Source organism: Trichoplax adhaerens, genomic scaffold (genome assembly GCF_000150275.1).
Source record: "Trichoplax adhaerens TRIADscaffold_2 genomic scaffold, whole genome shotgun sequence".
Lineage (NCBI taxonomy): Eukaryota > Metazoa > Placozoa > Uniplacotomia > Trichoplacea > Trichoplacidae > Trichoplax > Trichoplax adhaerens.
This window is the reverse complement of record NW_002060944.1, coordinates 8489081-8511171: the sequence shown is the minus strand read 5'-3', so window position 1 is coordinate 8511171 and position 22091 is coordinate 8489081.

Genomic DNA, 22091 nt, shown 5'->3' with positions numbered 1-22091 from the left:
TAGATATTACCGCCGGCAAAATTGCCGACATATAGAAGATGGAATTTGGTACAATAATAATAATCATTCAAAATCTAATAGGAGGTATTTTTTAAATTCGGTTCACGTGCCGAAGTTGGTCAATAAAAATTTGACAACATTAGTTATAAAGTAATCAGAATGAATTCATATATAATACATCAATGCTGGCTGCCTTCGATAATATTATATTAACCATTTATACAGTAGTATCGAAATAATAGTGTGTTTTTGAGGTATGGAGAATTTCTGTATTAGTATTAGCTGTCTATCTTATACTCCTTGCCTTGTTTTAGCCTATAACATACGAGTACACTATAATATGAATACGTCTTCCAAGATTTTTAAAATGATCAATTTACAACTTGTAAATTATATATAAACTTGGAAGATAAACTGATATGAAAAGTTATGGAAAGAAATATCTTTCGTAAAAAAAGGATTGATATCGTTATTTACATTAAGCGAAGATTATCTTTTGATATGATTATTGTCAACACGAACATAAGATTAATCTTTAAAGTAAGACGCAAGAAGAGAAAAAGGAACAAAATATCTGCAATAATTTGAACTATCATTTTTGTATGTTCCCTTAGTATAATGTGCGTATTTCTCGATCATTAAGCCTTCTTCAATTAAAAATCTCATCTAGTGTACTTTAAATAATTTGCAAAATTTGGCAATATTTTCGATAATTGACTGAGGTTGATTAACTTTATCAAAAAAAACTTAGACTATCTCAATATCTTTCTCTATGGAATGGCTTTAGCAAATAATTCTTGTGCTCTATTTGAAAGGATAATTTTGAAAATGTTGTCAGTGGGGAGATTAGGCTTCAATTGATTATATTCTCATCCCTATCCATAAATAGCTACCAAATATTGACAATGATCGATATTCGTATGTTCTATTGATATTCAATAGATTTGCATACTACAAAATACTTGAAAATTTATTAGTTTAGCCAAGCATTCATTTCTGTGTACTAGAAAAACACTTTATAGTTCTTCAATAGCGACAAAATTTTCATTACAGACATTCATGATGTGATCTCATTCGTTATGAAATACCAATATACGCTTAATATCTCTCGTTTTACTATCATATATACCTCACTAAGGATAAAATAAAACGTTATTCGTGAATAGGAATGGGCGTAAATCTAGTCAAAACAATTGTCAGAATACATAGACGGAACCTTCATTTCAAAATAACTCCACTCTTTCAAACATAGATAGTTAATTTCAGTATCTTGTATTTCTTGCTATTGCGACTAAATGCATTCATACTTGTATCTTAGTAAAATAAAATTAACGATCTAATATATAGCACTAATACATATTATAATCACTATATCTGACTTTTCATGGTTCCGTATATCTTCACAACATATATATAATTTTAATTCTACTTCAATAGTTAGAATATGGTAATCACTAATTCTTCTTATTATAACTTCATCATCAAGGAAACGATCATAAACTTAAAGCTTTAGTAGTAGCTAATAGTCGTTCTTTTGACCCATTTCCATATTCTAACATAACTAATGATTATCAAATAAAAGAGCGGCCTACAGAGAGCTCTTATTAAGCTACTTTTATGAAATCTTTCATTAAAAACTCTTGCACATCTAAGGTACGGCTATATTTAAGGGCAGTTGTAGCCAATCAAAGTGTTCTTCTTAGCCAATGACCAAATTTAATCTATAATTATACTACAGTTAATTCTTTGTATGTCAGGTCTAAGTACAGTATCTTAAAAAGTTCTCGTATGCACGGCTATTCCGACTTATTATTTCTGCTGACATGAACTTTTTACCTTTACCAAAATGATAATAAATATAGAAGATGTAAGTATGCTTACATTATCATTCATTTATTTCAACTAATTAAAATGATCTGTTTAAAGATCACTTTGGATTTTTAGACCCATATTTCACTTAATGTTGGTATAATATTAAAAAAAATTAGACTTCGTAAGGCGGTAACAACTATAGGGACAATCACTTTCCAATTTTAATAATGTAATGGAAGAATTTATTACTAACAATTAAAATCCTAAGCCATTTTCTATACGGACTAAATTGAATGATAGCGTCAAAGAAAGTGTGTAAAAAATAGAGGCTAATAGGTATGTAATTTAATTGTGCTTTCAACAATAATAACGCTGTCTTGACAAGCAAAAGTCACTGAAATTATGACGGTAATGAAACTGATCATGTTAATGATGGTTTCAAGATGATATTAGAAAAGAAATGGATGAATTTTAAAGGTTAGCTGCTCTCATTGTTACATTAATCCAAGACAGATAGCAAAAAGGATTGATTTTTGACGATACATTACCATACAAAAGTGATGGTAAAGAGCAAATTAAATAATATCATAATAACAGTTCAAGAGTAGAAATCCTAACAAGCATCAACATAGGCGCTTACCTTGTTTAATCCATTGATCTTGCATTTGGGATATATCTTCAAATAATTCTAGCGGTAGCAAGTTCAATGATAGAGTGACAATAAGGAAAGAAAAAAACATAGTAGGCTTCAAGAATGACTAGATTGCTCGGTGTAATAAAATAATTGGCTATCGAAATGAATAATCAAAGGGCGTATGTCATTTTTTTTCTATCAATACTAAAGATGCAAGCTGTTGGTAAATAGAGTACAACATGATACCATTAAAATTTGTCAAATAGTTGTAAAGTTTTTAAATCTGTAAGTATTCGTAAAGTAGGATTTAAAGGTGAAAAATTTTTTTCATTCCTCATCTTGAGCAATTTGACAATGCATTGATATAGAAACAGTAAAATAAAAAAATAGAATGGGTCCAAGATGAATTCCCAATGAGCTGATATCATTTTACTTCCTTTTCAATATCTGTCGTGTACTTCATTTATAGACTCTAAATTTTGCTTTTACACTTTCAATAAGTATCGTATTATCTGTTTAGATACCGTACTACATTCTTATGAAATAGTGATTAATGTTATGGCAAATGCTGAAAGTAGCGAGCGCTATAGCTTTAGCGGAGCAAATGCTTGTACAAGACATCAATTAAATACATGTCAAATTAATAGTTCAAAAAAACTGTCGCCTGTCATTATACGGTATTAAATCAAGTCACTTTACCTTCAGTATCCATGGATAGAGTTTTTTGGGGCTGGCTGCTTTTTTCTTCCATAGTTTTATATTTATTTTCCTTGAGTTGATTTACCTAGGACAGATAAAATGCAGATACTCCTTAGAAAAGAAAGTTTCTTATTTTCAATTCAGTATCTATTGAAGTTAATAGAGGAAATGTTTTTTTTTAATTTTCTGCCATCGATTAGATTGTAATATTTAGGCACTAAGCAAAGGACAGAAATTATATCAAGACATTTCTATCCTATCATGACAGTCATCGCGATAGTGAGTGTAATATACCATCAAAGAAAGGATCAACATGCCCATAAATGACTTATTGGATTCAATCAAGTATTATGACTGCAGCATGATCAAAGAATATCAATTATGCTATTGATCAATTCAGAATTGTTCATCAAGTTAATGTTAAAAAGGACTTTTCGTACAGTTGTTTGATATCATTTTCACTCTTACTATACCGTCAAGACCTGCTTTCGCTTCTTGATATGTTGACTCTCATAAAATAAAATTACAAAAATCGATATTGTAATCATTAACACTGCCTAACATTCCATTTTTGTTTTAATGAAAGTGGTATGTTAGCGGCTACACAATATAAGTGATGAAAAGACTAATTCCGATAGAATTGAAAAGAGGGTTCAATCGTAAGCTATCCGGAATACTTTTATTTTGCCCTTAACTGATCAGGTTCAAAGTTGAATCATTATAAGACGATTAAAATTGAATATCTATGTCGATATTTTTGCATCAAAATGAACTATGGTGGCAATGCTTTGAAATTGCCCTTTGATATGAGAATTATAATCAACTAGCTGAAATACGATAAAAACTCATGCTAAAATAGACGATATCATGAGCCTGTACTAGAGTTTATACAACAGAAGAGAAAGATGAAATTGATATGTATTCCAATATACCTGATTATGATAGAATGGAACGTCTTGATCGTAGAGTTCCAAATCGCCTCGGTACATTACGTGTAGACAGGCCAAAAGAGTCAAAATAAGGTAGCTATATTTTTTACCGTACTAATAGTTGATTGGCGATGAATTTCTTTGAGTCGTTAAGTTTTAAAACCCTGGTCGTTTAACGTTAATTTCTAATCTTAGTAGCAAGTAGCTAAAGTAAGGAAAAACAACCAGATAGAATTTAATAAAAGATGTAACATTAGAAGCTAACTCAAGGCTAGTTACCAATTTTAACACTGAAGGAGAACATTGGATTTGGAATTACATAGCATCAGTCATTTCTTCAATGGGTGATAAAAAATTAGGTGTGCCCATTATTTTATTATCATGTGAAAGGTATAAAATAACAGCTTAGCTTGTACAAGTAATCTAACTACGAAATTTTAACCATTAGAACGTTGAGAATGAGTTTGAATTACATATAGCGTTCATTGCTGATCAAAAAAATGTCCAACTATCATTATACAATAAAACACTGTTTGATCTTTAGAGAACAAAAGTTGCATTAATGTATGGTAGAACATGCTAAATGCCAGTAAAGAAGATCTACTGTAATGGCATTGTTCAATCGAAGCCCAGTAATGTTTCAACTTTAGAAATAAAATTGGTCAGATTTTTATTGGGAATAGAGTAAGGGCATTCGTGCAGTTTTATCGGCACATTTTACCGCAGTAGTAATGTTTGCTTATAATATCGAGTTGATGGTCTATATAATTATAACAGGGTAAAACCTCAAAATTCAGTCACGATGAATACGCCTAAGTTTTATCACACGGTTAGGTAAGAAATTTTGTGTAAAATATTAAATTAACAGATATACAGAATATAACTATTACAGCAAGAAATTGGTTAGAAGGTAGAAGTATATTGTCGAGTGATGTTCAGTACTATTTAGCTTCGCCCTATTGAGTAGCGACGTTACTGAAGGAAAATTTGCTCTGTTTTAACTTTTCCTACCCTAAAGTTTGTCTTGATTTTAATGATTTTTAATGAATTAGTAAATTAGCTTAAAGCTAGTGCATATAGCGCACATGAGATTAAATACTATTGCAACCAGGAGAAGATTAACTGTTCAATACAGTTGAAAAGTATCTGATACAGCAATCTTGATATCTTCTATAATATGGTTTAATGGAGAAATTAACGCTCATCTTTAAACCCTTTCTATTAGCTACAACTCTGCCTGTAAATGATATCATAGAAAAGTTTTCTAAAATTTATTTTATAAATGGATAAGAGTGGAATCGTCCATAGTCATAATGTATTGTAGTATGGAATTTTAGTTATTTAAATAATTTAATCACCATGACATATCTTATACTTTGGACAGTACGCCTGCATTTAGGTGGTATACACGCCGACAAATATTAACGGAAACTGAGAAATCCGCATAGAAAGATTGAATGGATGGGTAAACTATTTCTTGTCCGCATTCTTTAAATTAGCGACGTTATAATAGCAAACAGTAATGAATGGAAGAAAATCTGTTAAGACAGAAACAGTTTGTGAAAGTAAAGGATGAGGATCGGGTGGACTTGATTATTATTTTTATCTACCATAATAATATAGTACGTAGAAATGATGATGCTTAGTAGTGCTAGTATTATCGATAGACCTAAGCGGTAAAAAATGAATACAGATGAAAAATTTAAAGAGAGAAAATAAAATGGTTTATACTGTAGAAGAATGCGAAGATCTTCTATTTTACTACAGTACAGTTTACAAGATTGAAGAATATTTTATTGCAAGGAGAACGTGTATTGGTAGAGATGATATCGTAGGCCAAATCTAAAGTGAGATAAAATTGTCATTTGCATTTATTGTCATAGAAAGACGGACGAAAAGCTAAAAAGGAAGGGAATGGAATTAAATTTCAAATGATAAGCAGTATCATTAGGGCGAGGATAATGGCATGGCATAGAATCGTATTTAGGAAGATCATATTTAGATTGGTAAATGGAGAAAAAAGGATAAGGACCTTATAGCATCATAAAATGCTATAGCTTAATAAATAAAAAAATCGCAAGAGAAAAAAAGCACTGTAGAAGATTGAAGTATGTATTGGTAAGTATAAAAAATTGAATATTCTACCGTAATGAAGTACTGTTATAACACTAACAACTTAGCCTTTCGCTTCTCTCGATTAAAAAAAAATAGTATTGGCTGGATGTAGGATCCCGGAAAAAAAGTTGAACATTAGAGATAAACTATCTAATTTACAAAAGTTTACCTTATTTTCCGACGCTAAGGTAGATTGCTTTCGATGGTAGCTCAGACTACCTAAAAGATGAAATTTTCTATCTTGATAAAGTAATAAAGAGCGAAAGAATAAGAGAGAAGTCGATCAACGATTCAATTGGCTGATTTTTTTTCCCCCAAACCATATAAACACAGATAGAATTGAACACGCGCTTTACTCCACAATCGTCATTCGATTTTGAAATCAATCATAATACGATGCCAATTGTTTATTATCCAACAGTAGAATCAGTTAAAAATGTTGTCGATAGAGAGAGCTAATAACTACTGCACATTAATACTGTATAATTGGGAATTGTATTATGCCGAATATAGTAAGCATATTACGTTGAAGTTGACTGTTTATTCATCGAAAGCTATAGGTAATAGTAATCTAGTCGATACAGTATTATCATACCAATACTAAAAAACTTGAAATCAGAATGACAATCATCATCTACATCATAATTTATTATTGGATGGAGACAAAACCGATTTTAAAACATCAGTATTGGCCAAGAAAACAATATTCCTACAAACAATAGATTTATAATCATCTTTGTTGACAGCTTGATTCAGATCCATTTTTAATATTCCATCTTATTGGTTTCTCTTTTACAATCCAGACAAAAAGCTCCTAAGAGACAATATAAGAAACAATATTTGGTGTAATATCGCATTTTCTGTCCTTAATTTCTTGACTGGCTCAATTAGACGATAACATGCCAATATTATAAAATGAAATTTGACTAAAATAATGACATCTTTTTTTTATTTTGATCCAACTTATCTATAGTTGTATTACAACGCTACGATTCCATATTCTCAATAATTGCTTGATGTTCTTGCCATATTTAAGTGGACGACTTCATGTTGTTGTTGTTATTATCATCATTATTATTATAATGATTATTTGACGGCGTATTAATTATTGGTCTATTTCTTCAGTTTGATATCGATGTATTTGGCATAAGAAAGATATTCTACTACATTATACATAAGGTGTGCATGCATCATAATGATAATGAGCAGTTTTGCAAATGTGAAAGTAAAGAATGCTTGATAAATGAATAAAAAGTTGACATTTTAATTTGTCAGCTAATTATTCTCGTCATCGTCGTCGTTATACTTTATTTCAAAAGTTGTGCAAAATTAGAATAGTAGCTTTTAAATAACTTGTAATTTGCAACAGCACTGCTCGATTTTGAAGCATTTATTTCTCCTCCTTCGTAGTATTAGATAGGGTTATCATAATGGAATAGTACAACTAAGTAACGTTTACTAGAGATTGAATGTATAAGTGCCTATGAGAGGCACTACCTAAACCCTAGGTGAGGTATTCGGTGATTGTCTTAAGAGGTTTAAAAGTTAGTCACCATAGTATGTTGCAAATGTACACATAGAAAAGATAGAGAAACAAAACTTAACCTATGTTTTATTATTATAATATTATTAATGTATATAAAATGTTGGGATAGTGTATCTTGATAGAGTATATAGCATAGTATATCGCCAGTTCAAGCGCTACTAAATTATGACAAAAGACTTTTAATTTATCTCAAGATTCAACGTTGCAGCATAAAACTTGAATTTATAAATTGATCTTTAGGGGTAGTTTCCTTTTTTCTTTTTTTTTCATCGTTATTCGGCATGGTAAAGCCGTGGTATTTTCAACGTAAAGCCGTGGTATTTTCAACCTTTTTTTGATTCTAATTTGGAAAGGACAAAATTGCAGATGGATAATAGTAACATTTTATTATTTACTCTTATTTAGGTGTGTTTTATGTTATTAGTATTATTATTATTATCTTTTTATATCGAAGTTTTCAACCGAGTTTATGTATACCGTAAGTCAAGGGATAGTATAGTAGTCATGCCATTTCCATTCATCCCCAATTGATAGTAATAGCAATTGTACTATTAATGGCCATCACGTAGAAAGTTATTGAATTACTAAATAATAGAAGTAAAATATTAAAAATAAAGACATCTGCACATTATATTCAAGTCTCCTTTTCTGTCAACAATATAGATAAATAGATATACCTACAAAATAATTGAACATTTACAGTATACGCGTATACCTACAACATGATCAATTTTCTAATACACGTATTAAATGCATCCGAATCCGAAGGAAACAAGGACTGTCATCAAAAATATAGCTGTATGAAAGGTCCTTATTTGTCCATTTGCTGTAGACTACTTTGCATGATGCAACTATCTACAGACGGTAATATAAATTCTAGACCATTGTTAAATGTGTGTGATGTGGTGGGGGAGGGATTTCTACGACATTAAAAGTTTTCTCTCCCCAGTAGGGCAAATATCCATTCGCTGAATTGCTTCTTGTTTTTCCTACAAAAGTTAAAGCAATGATAATAATATGATTGGCAGTACTGTATCACTAGTTCACTGTATGATAAAGTAAAATATCTTCATCCTATGGGCCCTTAGCGTATCAACTATCTGCCTAATTCAGTAATTATATCGATATATATATATATATATTTAATTAAAGTGGAATGAATGAAATTTTTCAGCAGCATCTTTATACCAAAGTAGTCTCTGTTTCACCGTATCCTAACCCCCCACCCAAACTCGTGATCTACGACGGCTCCTACAGTATTTTGATACAAATCCCATACTGAATTTTTAGATCACTATAACTACTTTCTAAGTTGGGATTTGATCAACATTGGCATGCCATCTATTCTATTGTATCAAACGTGGATTTACTCTAATCTGGTAATTAGAAAAAAAATTGCAATAAAGTTTCACGTCGAGCTATGAGATGATTTCTCCCCTTTTCCCACAGAGTTCATCTCCAATATCAACCAGTTTTCTATGCTTCATTTACTGCATACTACTGCTCAGTAAACGCCTGTAAGCCAGACAGGTTCTGTTCAGTTATGTAGCATTTATTTTTGGCTAATTTATATTGTGATTATTTCACAAGTATTGTCAAGGGCAAGATTTACCCTTGACGATTTGCAACAATAACCGCCGTCCATTGAGCCAGCAGCACGTTATAAAGCCATATTAATAATTAAAAGAGAAGAAAATCTCTTAAAATGTCCTGTCCGTCTGGTCAGGTGTAGCTGAGATACAGTACGTACTTTAGACGCTGCAGTACACTTGGACCGTAACGATCCACTACAGTACTGTAGGCAACTTGTCCAGAAAGAAAAGAGACGGACGGACATGCTCCCATCGACCCTATTACACACTATAGTGAGTATACGCCATTTTGCTGGTTATGTTATTTTATTTACTATCGGAAGACTTCGGTTAGATTCGTGTTCGATTGACGAAATCGACATTGTATCGATACTTTTGGCCCATTTAGTTGCAACATTTATCTACGGTATATTGAATAGAGTGGAAACAATCAAATGTCAATAGCGCAGACAGTAATGCATTCCACTCAAGGACTACTAGATGCAGCTGTATTTTAGTAGTTCATGGTACAGCACAGTCCAATATACAATATTATTGTTTTCATCTGGGACATCCAGGACCAAGACTAGACGAAAGCTACAAAAGATGAGGAGACCGATCTTTTTTTATCATTCATTTTACAATACACTACAGCTGTAACTGTATAAAATCAATCTGGCAGCTAATTCGGAGCATGGTGGAAGCTTGAAATGACCTGCAGAAAAATCAGTTTGGTCATCGCCTGTATCGGCAACGATCGACACGATGTCTATTGCCTTTCTCTTCTTTCTAGTAGTTCATGACACTGTACATTATCTACCAGGGATCCAGAATGTCCAAAATGTTCCATAATGTTAGCTAGACACTTCCATATTGTGCCATATTACACTTTTTATTATACATCTAACTGCTGTACCGTAGTTGGAACTTCCAACATACACGTCTGTATTAATGTTGCGCGGAATGAATAAAGTAAAAATCACAAGTAGCGTATGCCTAGTACAACGAACTAGAAATCTACTAGGATAGTAGATATAGTAGGGTTGCCACCGTTGCCGGCAACTCTTTCAAGAATGATGACAACTATATTTTCGAGGTGTAGTACAGTAATAAGCGGCGGTGAAGTACAGCCAATTATATCAAAGTGTAATATCGTACAAGATGCTTTTTACTTATTAGGCTGAAGTTTAGTGGCATAGGTATCAATTTATAAGTGTAATTTCAAGCAAAGTATCACCAGCGGGGAAATGGTTGCGTATTGAATTCTATCTCTGAGCTTCTGTGTAAGTTATCGACTATAATTAATATATTAGAATACAGTATGGGATGCCTTATTCGCACGCTATGATCTAAGGGTAAAGCTGATTACTCTAAAAAGAGATAACCTTCATTTTACAGAATGGCCAATAAACAGTACCTTGGTAAATCCACAGATTTACAGATAGAGTAGAAGCAGTGCATGAATCATTTTTTAATATGGAAATATCTGGGACTTCTCGATTGCAGGGAAAAATAAAAATAAACAAGGAGTCCCTGGTGATACGAATATTATACCGTTTAGCTACAAGAAACAACATGTTACTGTGTAACTCCACAACATGACTATGCATGATATACGCATATGTTGTTAGGGTTAGGGTTTCACAGCAACGCTACAACAGGATGCGTGTACGAATATACTGTACTCTTAATGTGATATCAGGGCGAACAACTTTGTGAAATACGCGTACCAACTTCTTACTACGAATCTGTAATAGAATTAAATGTCGTTGAAACTGATTTCCTGTAGTGCTATAATCATTTACACTCACTGGTCCGATCACGATTTCACGTTATAATTTGCTGTACTACAGTATATCGATTAAACGGTAAAGTACAGGGGCGCAGAATTTCGGTATGCCGTAGATCACGCGCATACGCGTATATTAGATATCGAATGGAAATATACTTTAGGGAAAATAATAGAAAGTAAAAATATTAATTCTCCCCGTAATAAATTAGTTATCATCATACTGTAGAATAAATAAAACTGATCGATTTATGCTCATAGGTTATACATCGTAAATTGTTGGTAAAATGCGAGGTTACCTATGTATTGATCGAAAATTGCACTACCTTCTACTTTACTGTGAGTATTTAATATGTTCTGCCGCCTTCATTCTCATCCTATCTTGTGCCGGTATGCGCTCAAGAAATCATTCTCTTGTAATATTCTCCTCCTCAATCTGTTCCTTATGGAGTATGAACTATTTACCCCCACAACTACCGACAAAGATGCGAGTATATTATTCTACCTCCTGGGCCTGAGTTGATTTCTATTTCCTTTTTATGACCTATTGCTAAGAGTGTCTGTTGTCTCCTGATCTGCTTACACTTTTCTATTTTCCTGCATTGACAGGTTGATCAGTTTTTCCTGCATAAAGTCTACGTCAAGGCAGCACAAGCAGTTGATACCTGTAGAATAAAATCATTCGTCATCAGTGATGTGGAATATCCCTATCCTCGACATCATCATTTATTCCCATTGTTAATAATGACTATTTCTGCACTTTATCGTTCTGTTGAGTCTCAAATTGTGAAAATACGCAACAAAAACATTTACTGATTCTTAATCGTCATTTACAAGACTTGCACGGCAATAAGATGAGGAGATGGGCACCTCAAATTTCGAGATACATAACACAACAACCTGAATGTAACAAAAGATAGAGAATGGTTTGTTCTTTAGACTTAAATGGCTAAATTGCACGTCCAAAATATTATCGCCAAGGTGTTAGATCACCGTAAAGTATCAATTTATTGTATTGACTTTTAATATAGTAGATGGCTTGTTATCAGGGCTATGCACCCGCATATGTACTCTACTCTTTATAAATAGAAAACATGGATTATTGTACTTACGCTGGAAATAACTGCAACCTTGCGTTTTACCATATTTAGATTGCATGGGTGATGCAGAATTGTAGAGATAGATCAATCAATACCTCCTATTCAAGGGATATTGCAGTACAGGCTCATAATATAATATGTGCATTAATTAGTTCTCCGTAGTAACAGTAGATTCTGCACTTAGATAGAGTAATTTACTTTCAGCCTACGATGATGTGACGATTGTTGTTCTATGGTTTGTTCGAGTAATGTTGCATAATGACATGTAAATAGTATTTAAACTTAGTGTACAAAGTAATAAAGAGAGTTTGATAATTTATCGTTTACGTATAAGGAGACGGTCTATGTTATTTCTATTATGGAAACTCCAGGAGAAAGATTTACGATTGTCACAGAGAACTGACTCTGATAAATAACGTAGTTCAAGATAAAAGAAAAACACAGAAAAATCTTTGGTATGTTTTGTCACAATTATATATGAGCGTACAAGATTCGTTAGTTATCTGGGTTGACAACTAGTTATACAGTAGGTATAATATTTGTAAATTCAACAGTTATTGATGAATTACCATACGTAATTTAATTGTAAATAAATATAATATATTGAATGACTACTAGGCTATATGTCAATTGTCGGAGAAGTTGTGTCATTGTAACTGGAAGCAGATTTGACGGACTGTTATTTACAGCGTTATGCTTTGGTTAAGTTCCTGGCATTTAAAGTACCCTACATCGCTCGGACTTGTGTTAATGTATAATAACAACGCACGGTCTGAGTATACGGGAATTGGTTAGCGAAAATGCAGTCGCATCTCGCAATTCAGATATCACGTTGAACAAACGTAAAAAATGCAATGATATTCAATATTAAATTATACTTCATTTAGCATTTTTTGTCTTATTGAGACATGATTAATACAGGCGATTGCTTATTTTGCTAAGCGTTGTCAACCATTATTTTCGTCTCCTAGTCAGCTGTAGTGGTACATACGGCAACAATTATAAAGCAAACTAGTACTACAATTTTTGTAATAAATTGATAACAAGCATCATCATTATCAATTAGTGATTACCGAAATATTACAGTAGTAATTTTAATTTCAGGAGAATATGATCGGTGGCGTATTATTCATTCTTAAAACTCTACTGCGATCATAAATAAGCAAAAACTTGATAATTTCATGCGATCATTGTACAATATAAGATAATAACTAGGATACATTCTAAACCGTATTACGTTTAAGGTAGCTATTCCGTAAGCATTTATCTCCTCACTCAAACTTGGCTATCATAATAGTTGTTTTTTAAAGCGTCTAATTATTATCAACAGCATCCTTTGAAAGGTTGATCAAAAAGTTCACTTAATTCAGTAATAGTATGCATAATGATTGCATAATTTGCTAATACAAGTTGATTATTAAATTAGTAGACCCGTTAATAAATTGCTAGAATCAGTAGTTTGACCAGAAGTACCCGTATATCTAGCTACGCTAATATGAATGTAATGAATAATATTTAATGTGTCAGCTTTATAGTAAATTAACTTGAAATATTAAAATATTCAAGAAAACGTTAATATTAGAATTAATAGACATTAGTAACAATCAATTCATTAAATAGAAATTCGTATGCAATTCAGTGTACTAAGTACGTCAACTAATCCTACGGTAGTTTTCACGTGAAATAAGAGTATGTATACAATGCAGTCAGAAAGCTTTTCCAAGCAACAGCTTATTGCAGATTACGATTTTATGATTGCGCCTTAATAATTTTTAGGGCCATTATCTCGTTTCATTGACATTCATATATTCCATATACTATACTCTACTGACAATAACGTAGCCTGCTTTTGGTTTTTCTCGATCTGCTGCTACTAAAGATCAGCTTATAGCAAGTTAAGTAAAACTTAGTTTATTTAAACAACTTTAAAAACAGAATTGTTCTGTAGCTTATCTAATTGACGTACGGCACTAGCAGTAAAATTTTAAATTTTAGCTTGAATTGAATGCAAATAGCAGATGAAAGAGTAGACTGTCGAAGGAAATATAATTAAAATACTACTTACACTGTATTTCGGTTTAGATTTCATTTTAACTGTTGTATTTGCATAGTATTCAAGCTATTGTTATCCTTAGAGAAATAATTAAACGCTTGATTTATTTATTGTTGTTCGCCATTTATTCACATGATATATTAGTTAAATCTAGCTTAGATTCATTAATGACGTTATGAATTCTATGTAACGCTTATCTAACCGTGATTTCATACGATAAATGAGTTTTATACCATTGCAATCACTCATTGGAAGTGTTAGATACATCATTTTTATTGCTATCCTAAAGCTAACACTGAATATAACGTTACTTCATCTTTCTACTTTAATCAAAAATCTATATAATTACATATCCTTTAACACAGAATCTACTACTTTACTAATAAAGGCTAGCTTATTTACTATTTCTTTGGAAGGCAACTAAAGACTTATAAAAATTATACAATAAGGGATGACTGTTTCCAATCAGCTAATTAGATTGCATTTAAAAAGTAAAGTTAGATTTAAAATTACTTCTGCACTATTAAATTAATACATTTTTCTATATTAATCTACACTGCATATGTTGTGAAATTACGTTAATGGTAAAATGACATTAATGCTCTTTTTCTTAATATTTATTCATAGCAAAATAAATATTAACGTCGTATAGTTACCGTATTAAATTTATTAGTATCTAATATTATCTATAGAATTACTTTTCCTTCATAAAGACATTTGAAGATATAATTAAGACCTTTTTAGCATAAGATTATATTTCAAGTATTTAATATGACTAAGAATTCTGATAAAGTACAGTACTAAGACATACATTTTACGTTCTGAGTTTTAATTTTCTTTCCATTTATAATGGTGAAAGGTATTTAATGTGTAAGCGTGAGAGAATTTCTCTTAATAAAATGGAATCTTTTATAAAATAATTTGAAGAAGCCAATATCAGTTTTATTTTTATTATTAAAATCATGTCAATAACATACAGTCGCATTACTCCTATCAAATCAATTGTCACTCCAGTAAATGGTAGTGTCATAAAATCTTACATCACAAAATTGGTGTATGTTATTAACTATGATGCCATTAACATCATCGAATATAATGACACAAACTGTACAGTATGGTTTGAAATTCGGTATCAATATTAGCTATATCTAGTCTTTCATTTTAAAATATAAATTGCTATTGGTATAATTCACTGACCAATATAGCTACTTCGAGCATTTCTGGTCACGGTCTTCAGATATTTTACCCTTAATAATTAAGGAATAAGTTCTAAACTAATTTTACAACGATAATTTACTACATGATACAGAAAATATCATGAACGTACTTGTAACTGTCATTTGGTAGTAACCAGTTCTCGTGCTGAATTACATTATCAATCTAGTAAATTCTATCGAAGATAACGATTGATTTAATGAATATTATATGAACAAGACAAAAATAATGCATTGATCCGACTACTGCGTGATATGCATGATTAAAGTTATTATATGTACAATAATTTTTGTCATCGCTCGTTTGATCTAATATTTTAAATAGCCTCTGTCCTCAATATAATTGTATGGATAGCTTTATCCTATTGCAAGCTAATAAATAAGGGCTATCATCTCAAATATCAATCTGATCATACTTTTGCTCGTATTTATTTTTATTATTGCTATCAATATCTTAGCCGTGGTTGCTGCTATTTATTATTAGTCCCCAGTTGAAAAATCTTGCACAATAGTGAAACTATTTGTGAATCATTAATTATTTAATCAATTTTTTAATTAAATTTAAGTTCATCTGATGTTTATAATATAAACAAAGAAATTACAGAAGATAAATTTCGATGTTTTCAATTAAATGCATAAATCTAATTTCTATCGTTTGCAAGATACCATTTTTCATTGATTTCACTGTAATCCTTGATTATAATTGGCAAATAATTTTTTATCATTATATTGATGATTATAAGTAATTTTTAATTTTAAATTTCATATTAATGTGATTTTAATGTTATCATTCAAAATTATATTGCCTATAGGCAATTATATTACAAAACTGGCCTAACTTTAGCTTTGTAGTTGGTAATCGTTATTATGTATTGTTATGATAACTTTATAATAATGAATTTTCAATATTTTTTCTCATCTACCATTTTCATGATAATAGTGGTAGTAATCTTAGTTTAATCATAAAAATGCAAAATTAGCAACGTATTTTAATAATTGATCAATCATCGCATAGTTAAATTTAATCCGTCATTCCCATTAAGGTACCATCAACATCATCATTCGTGATACCTTTACAATAATCAAATTCAATTCAATACTAACTATATTTAAGGGTACGGTTCATTTATTTTTCAATTGATTCTACATATTTATACCATCGATAGCGTGATGGATGAACAAATATGAAAATTAGTCAATACCGGCAGGTGTTTTCTCACTTTTCGTTTGCCTCCTCCCACTTGCATTTAAAATTTTAAATTCTAATAAATCTCTTAGCTATTTTATTAAGATAGAATAGCAACTCTTTCTTTAGTAAATATAAATTCAAAAAGGTTTGAAAGAGCAAATCTATTAATGATATAAGATGCCAATGGTATCATTAACGAATTAAAAAAATAATAATTGATAGCCATAAATAATAATGATAATAGTATATTACCCTTGAACTTAACTATTATATTACAATCGATATTGATGCTGTCAATCAATAATAACTTATGAGCAGTAAACGATTGCAGTAATTTATGTCTAATTAGTATGATCGGATAAATCGAGGTCTTATCGCCAAAATCTTGGTGCATAGTTTACTAAGTTATAGATTTCGAATCATTTACACTGTCAACATGTCCTTGCTGGTATTGCACGATAACGTAGTCATTCAGAAAATAGGAGATCAATTAACCAAATAAGGTTGGTTGTAGTATCTGAAACAACTTAGTGATGTAGAGAAAATACTGAATTATTCGTAAAAGAGAATTCTCATTAAGATCAGTCTTTACTAACGTACTATTCAAATTGAGTAGGTACAGGTAAACTTATTTATTATTAAATGTGTAAAAAAATAATCTCAAGCAGTAATAGTTTGTAAAAAGTAATTTATTATAACAAATACTACAACAGTTGATTTAAAAGAAACAAGTAGTATTACAATAGTAGTGAATACTAAATGAAATTGAACTTTTAGTAAACACCATCAATCCTTCTTCGGCTTTGGCGATGATATTTATGAATTCGATCTAATTGTAATTTTACAATATGATTACAGCTAGCCAGTTTATCTTCTTCATGTATGTATTTTTGTTTATCTTTAGACAATATTAAACAAAATACTATGATAAATTTTAATTAGCATATTTGTTTATGTAATAGTAAGATCATGCAAAGCGACATGAATTGTAGTTATGCTAAATATATTTCAGCTTTAACCCTAGAATCGCATGAAGATATTATTGGAAATGGAAAGGATCGAACGTTGGTTAAAAATCTATTGTATAATAGAAAATTATTTTCATTAACTTTAATATCTGCATATATAGATGGGGCATACAATAATTAATCGATCTAATGATATCTTTTAATGCTATATATAATATAAATGCCTATAATGTCAAAATAATAATTGAAAAAATGAAGATAGATTTAGAATTTCAACATTTGGGCTATTGCCAATTATTATTATTTTCATATTCATCAAAATAGGCGTGTCTGGGACTAAACACTACCTTTTAATCTCAAAGTACACCAATAAAAATAAGTCAATTTTATGCTACCCTAATCATGACCTAAAGAAAACCTAATTTGAATTCGATTGAATGATTATATAAATGATCTCATTTTATATTTCATTTACTTATTTATTTATTATGTTTTCATTTACTTATAATGTCAATGGCATATATAGATTAAATTCAATACCATTATATAGCAGTAACACCATCAGAATGATAGAGCTTTAGGCATTGTATTTACAGATACGCTTGATTTCCAAAATATTCGGTGATAACGCTCTAGAAGATAGATAGACGTGATGACGAAATTGATTATGAAACATAATGGCTTAGCAATTTAATTTTAGTTTCGATAAACTATCCGTACAGTTTATGATTATCTATACAATGAGTAATGTAATTTCATTATCTTTACTTTCTTAAATTTGTTAAAAAGATAAAATTTCTGTTTGAAAAAATATCCTAAGTTCTTTGCTAGAGAAGTAATTGAAAATGTTAGCTAACTATAGGTCAGTCTTATTTATAAATTTGTAAATATTTATTTCCTAATTTAAAACATCAAATCCGTTGTTGACATATTTTAATCATAGGCAACCACGCACTAATATAACACATGTGGGTAGATGTGCTGAGTAAATATTATTCGGATATGGCTTAATTTGTTATTCTCATTATATAGTGCCTGCTCCTGAATTTAATGCTAATATTAGTGTAATAGAGCGATCATTAAGATGACTTGGTCATGTAACTACAGCAGTAAGCGAAAATAGTAATAACAAGTCATAAACTTCGTAAAGTTTGATCATTGAAATAATTCTATTCTCCAAATTTTAAATTAGTTATTATTTTTTGAGCTATAGCTATGTCCTACTAATATTACTTATGAGGCGTAGCTATTATTCAAAGCGTTTCTTTTATTGAAATATAATAAATTAAAAAAGCATTCGCAAACAAATATAACAAGTAAAGTATGAACCCTATGTTACCAATACAAAAAAAAGTCGTTGGTATCATGTTCATACTCAAAACAAATTAATCATTGATGAGATAAATAATACTTTAGAGTAATTAATTTAATTAAATCTAGTATTTATCAAATAATACAAGTAAACCCTTCGATTACCTAGCGCATTAGCTGCTATATTATTTACAATTACTGTCGATTAAAATTTTTTTTTCTATTTACTATTAAGACTAGTCCATTTGCTTTTTAATCTTATGCTATTACATTAACACATGCGGATTTATATCGCCTTGCTTTTCTTTAGTAAATTTTGGCGATTTGACGATGAAAGGGGTGAGATAACCGTAGTATAATCAGGAATGATACTAAAGATATAAAAAAATAATGTAGCAAACCTAACAGCCTGTAAATATGTTAGATTGTATGAATAAAACTGTCAAGAAGGCCCTAAACAAAAATTCCTTAGCATCTTATTATAAAGGACAATGGCCCAATTTAATAATCGATTACGCTAATAACGACTTCAGATCACGCATACTACAATAATTATTCCATTTACAACACAAACATATATTTATATTTAATTTTATTTTATAGGTTATAAAGGAGCGTATTTTTGGCTCATGAAAGTAAATTTTTATTTATTTTACACGAAAACATTCAACAGTAGCCTAAAGGGTACATTGCAGGAACTCAATTGTAATCAAGTCGTCGTTATACTTTATTCTTTAATGTCATAATAAATGAGAGCATACGCTTGCCTATTAATAGCATACTATCTGAGTACAGTATATGTGTATATTTCATATCACACCGTATTGAATGTGCGTATCGGCACTTCATCTGCTATAAAATAAATAAATATTATTAAGACAAAATATCTTAATTGCTGTTAACTTTAATATGAATTTCTACATGGATAGTATGGCAATCTTACTAGAGATTGGGATTGGATGATGCATTCATGATTATAATATCTTACGGAGAGTTATATATTATAATACTCTACATTCATAGATAAAATCGCTAATGTTGCTATACTCTTATGACTAGCACAAAATTTATGAAGCTGACTTAATCTTACAGTTGGCAATCATAGGATGTACCAAGTAAAATTAACGATTGAGCAATTACGTATCTTGTATTAAGTTTAGTACCTTCGGTAATTCCAGGTATTTATTTTGAAGAAATTATATATCGCAAGTATTTGATCGAAAGCAATGAAGAATTGGGTTTCAATAGCGAGCTGACGTTGTTGTTAATTAATTCTATTGCGTCCAGCAAAGTAGGCATAGACATTAGAATAGGAATATTATAATACTGAAGGCACTCTATCGTTGATCAAGCACTATAAAGATTAAAAAAATGATTCAATGTTCAATTCGATTCTGTAATTGTACCTATACTTGGCCTTGTTGCCATTTAACTTCAACTACTGTATGTTAAGATTGGATACTAAACAAACTGCTTCAATTCCGAATAACTTTTGGTGGAGCAGCAGTTACTCTTTTGCGTGTTCTTCGAACTTTTGACCCATTGTTAAGTATCTTCTAGTGATGCTGATGACGACAGCAATTTTCGTATAAAGATATTAAAAGGCGCTAGTGATTAGTGATGCCATCTTTGGGAATGTTGAAATACCATATTGTACTCGTATCTCTGCTCTAAGACATAATAAAACGGGAATTTAATGAGAATAAAAATATTACAGTAGGATGCAATGGGAATAAGAGCAGTGTATTTTGCAGGGGTCTATGCCTTGTACGGTATATTAGTTTCCATCATGCTTCCCTTGATTTCGTGTATAGCTTTAACCAGGGACATTATTATCGCTCAAAGTAAATCAAAGAAATTGAAGAATTTACGGTGATACAGGAAAGTTTGGAAATAATTTTCCATAATAAACGATGTTCAATTTTCATCTCAAGAGTATCCCTTTTAGTATTTATGATTGGATATTTGAAAAGTATCGAAGCTTTTACTGATATCAGTTAAGGTAGTTTTCAAACACAATTATATCCAATTGTATACTGTACCTTATGATGAATAGTGAACCCTAAAGCGAAATTCTTGAGTTGAAAATTGAACAGCCATCACTATGGAAAACTTGTTTCCAACCTTCCCATATCACTGTATAAAATATTTAAGTAATCGCAGTACAAGTGGTGCAAGTAGAGCTTATTATAGTTCAATAACTATACGATAGCCGTTATGGTCTATCACTTTTGGACGGAGCTAAAGTATAATGATCAAGCTATGAATCTTTCCATATCACCGTATAAAATTTATAAGTAATCGAGTGTACGAATAAGTGTACGAATGGTGCAAGTAGACTTTATTATAGTTCAATAGCCGTTATGTTGTATCACTCTTGGATGGATGCCAAAGTAGAATAGTCAAACTTTAAGTTCAATTCTTGAAGTGAAAATTGAACAGCTTTTACAATGGAAGATGAAACTTCCGAAAATTGGCTTCCAAACTCCCCCACGTCCCTGTAAAAATTGTACGTCATGTATGGACTAGATCCAAATTTGCAAATAATTGATGGTGTTCTATTAATGCTGCAGTTCCTTAGTTATGTCATAACGATTATGATCTATCCCTTTTGCATTCTGTCATATTTTACTTTTCAAAGTATAAAAGTAGGATGGTCGTTCTTCCAAGTTGATCCTAAAAGTACGAGTAATAGGAAATGTACATGTAAACATTAACTAGCACTGGTGCCAAGAATGATAGAGGCTATAATATCATTAGCCATTTATCTTCTAATCATGCACTAGTGTACATGATCAGATGCATAGATCATGATGATAATGCGCACAGAACCAGAACAATAATATAGTACAACTAAAATCGTACTAGGCCAAAATCGATTACATATACTGTATGCATATGTGTATTAGCGTATTCGGTTCAGAATCCTTTCTCTGTGTAGCAGCATCTCTCTTTCTCTACCTTGTACCTGACTGACTTAGGGCAATCAAGTTCTCTTCTCTGAAACAACTATCTCTCTCGTCTACAGTCTATAAGTAGAAAGATATATTACTGAGGCCGCCAAGAAATCTGCTACGAGCTAGGAATAGCCCTAACTTGCAACAAGGATTGAGAGAGACATTTCTACCCTATACTACTGTTATTTGGAGTACCAGTCAATA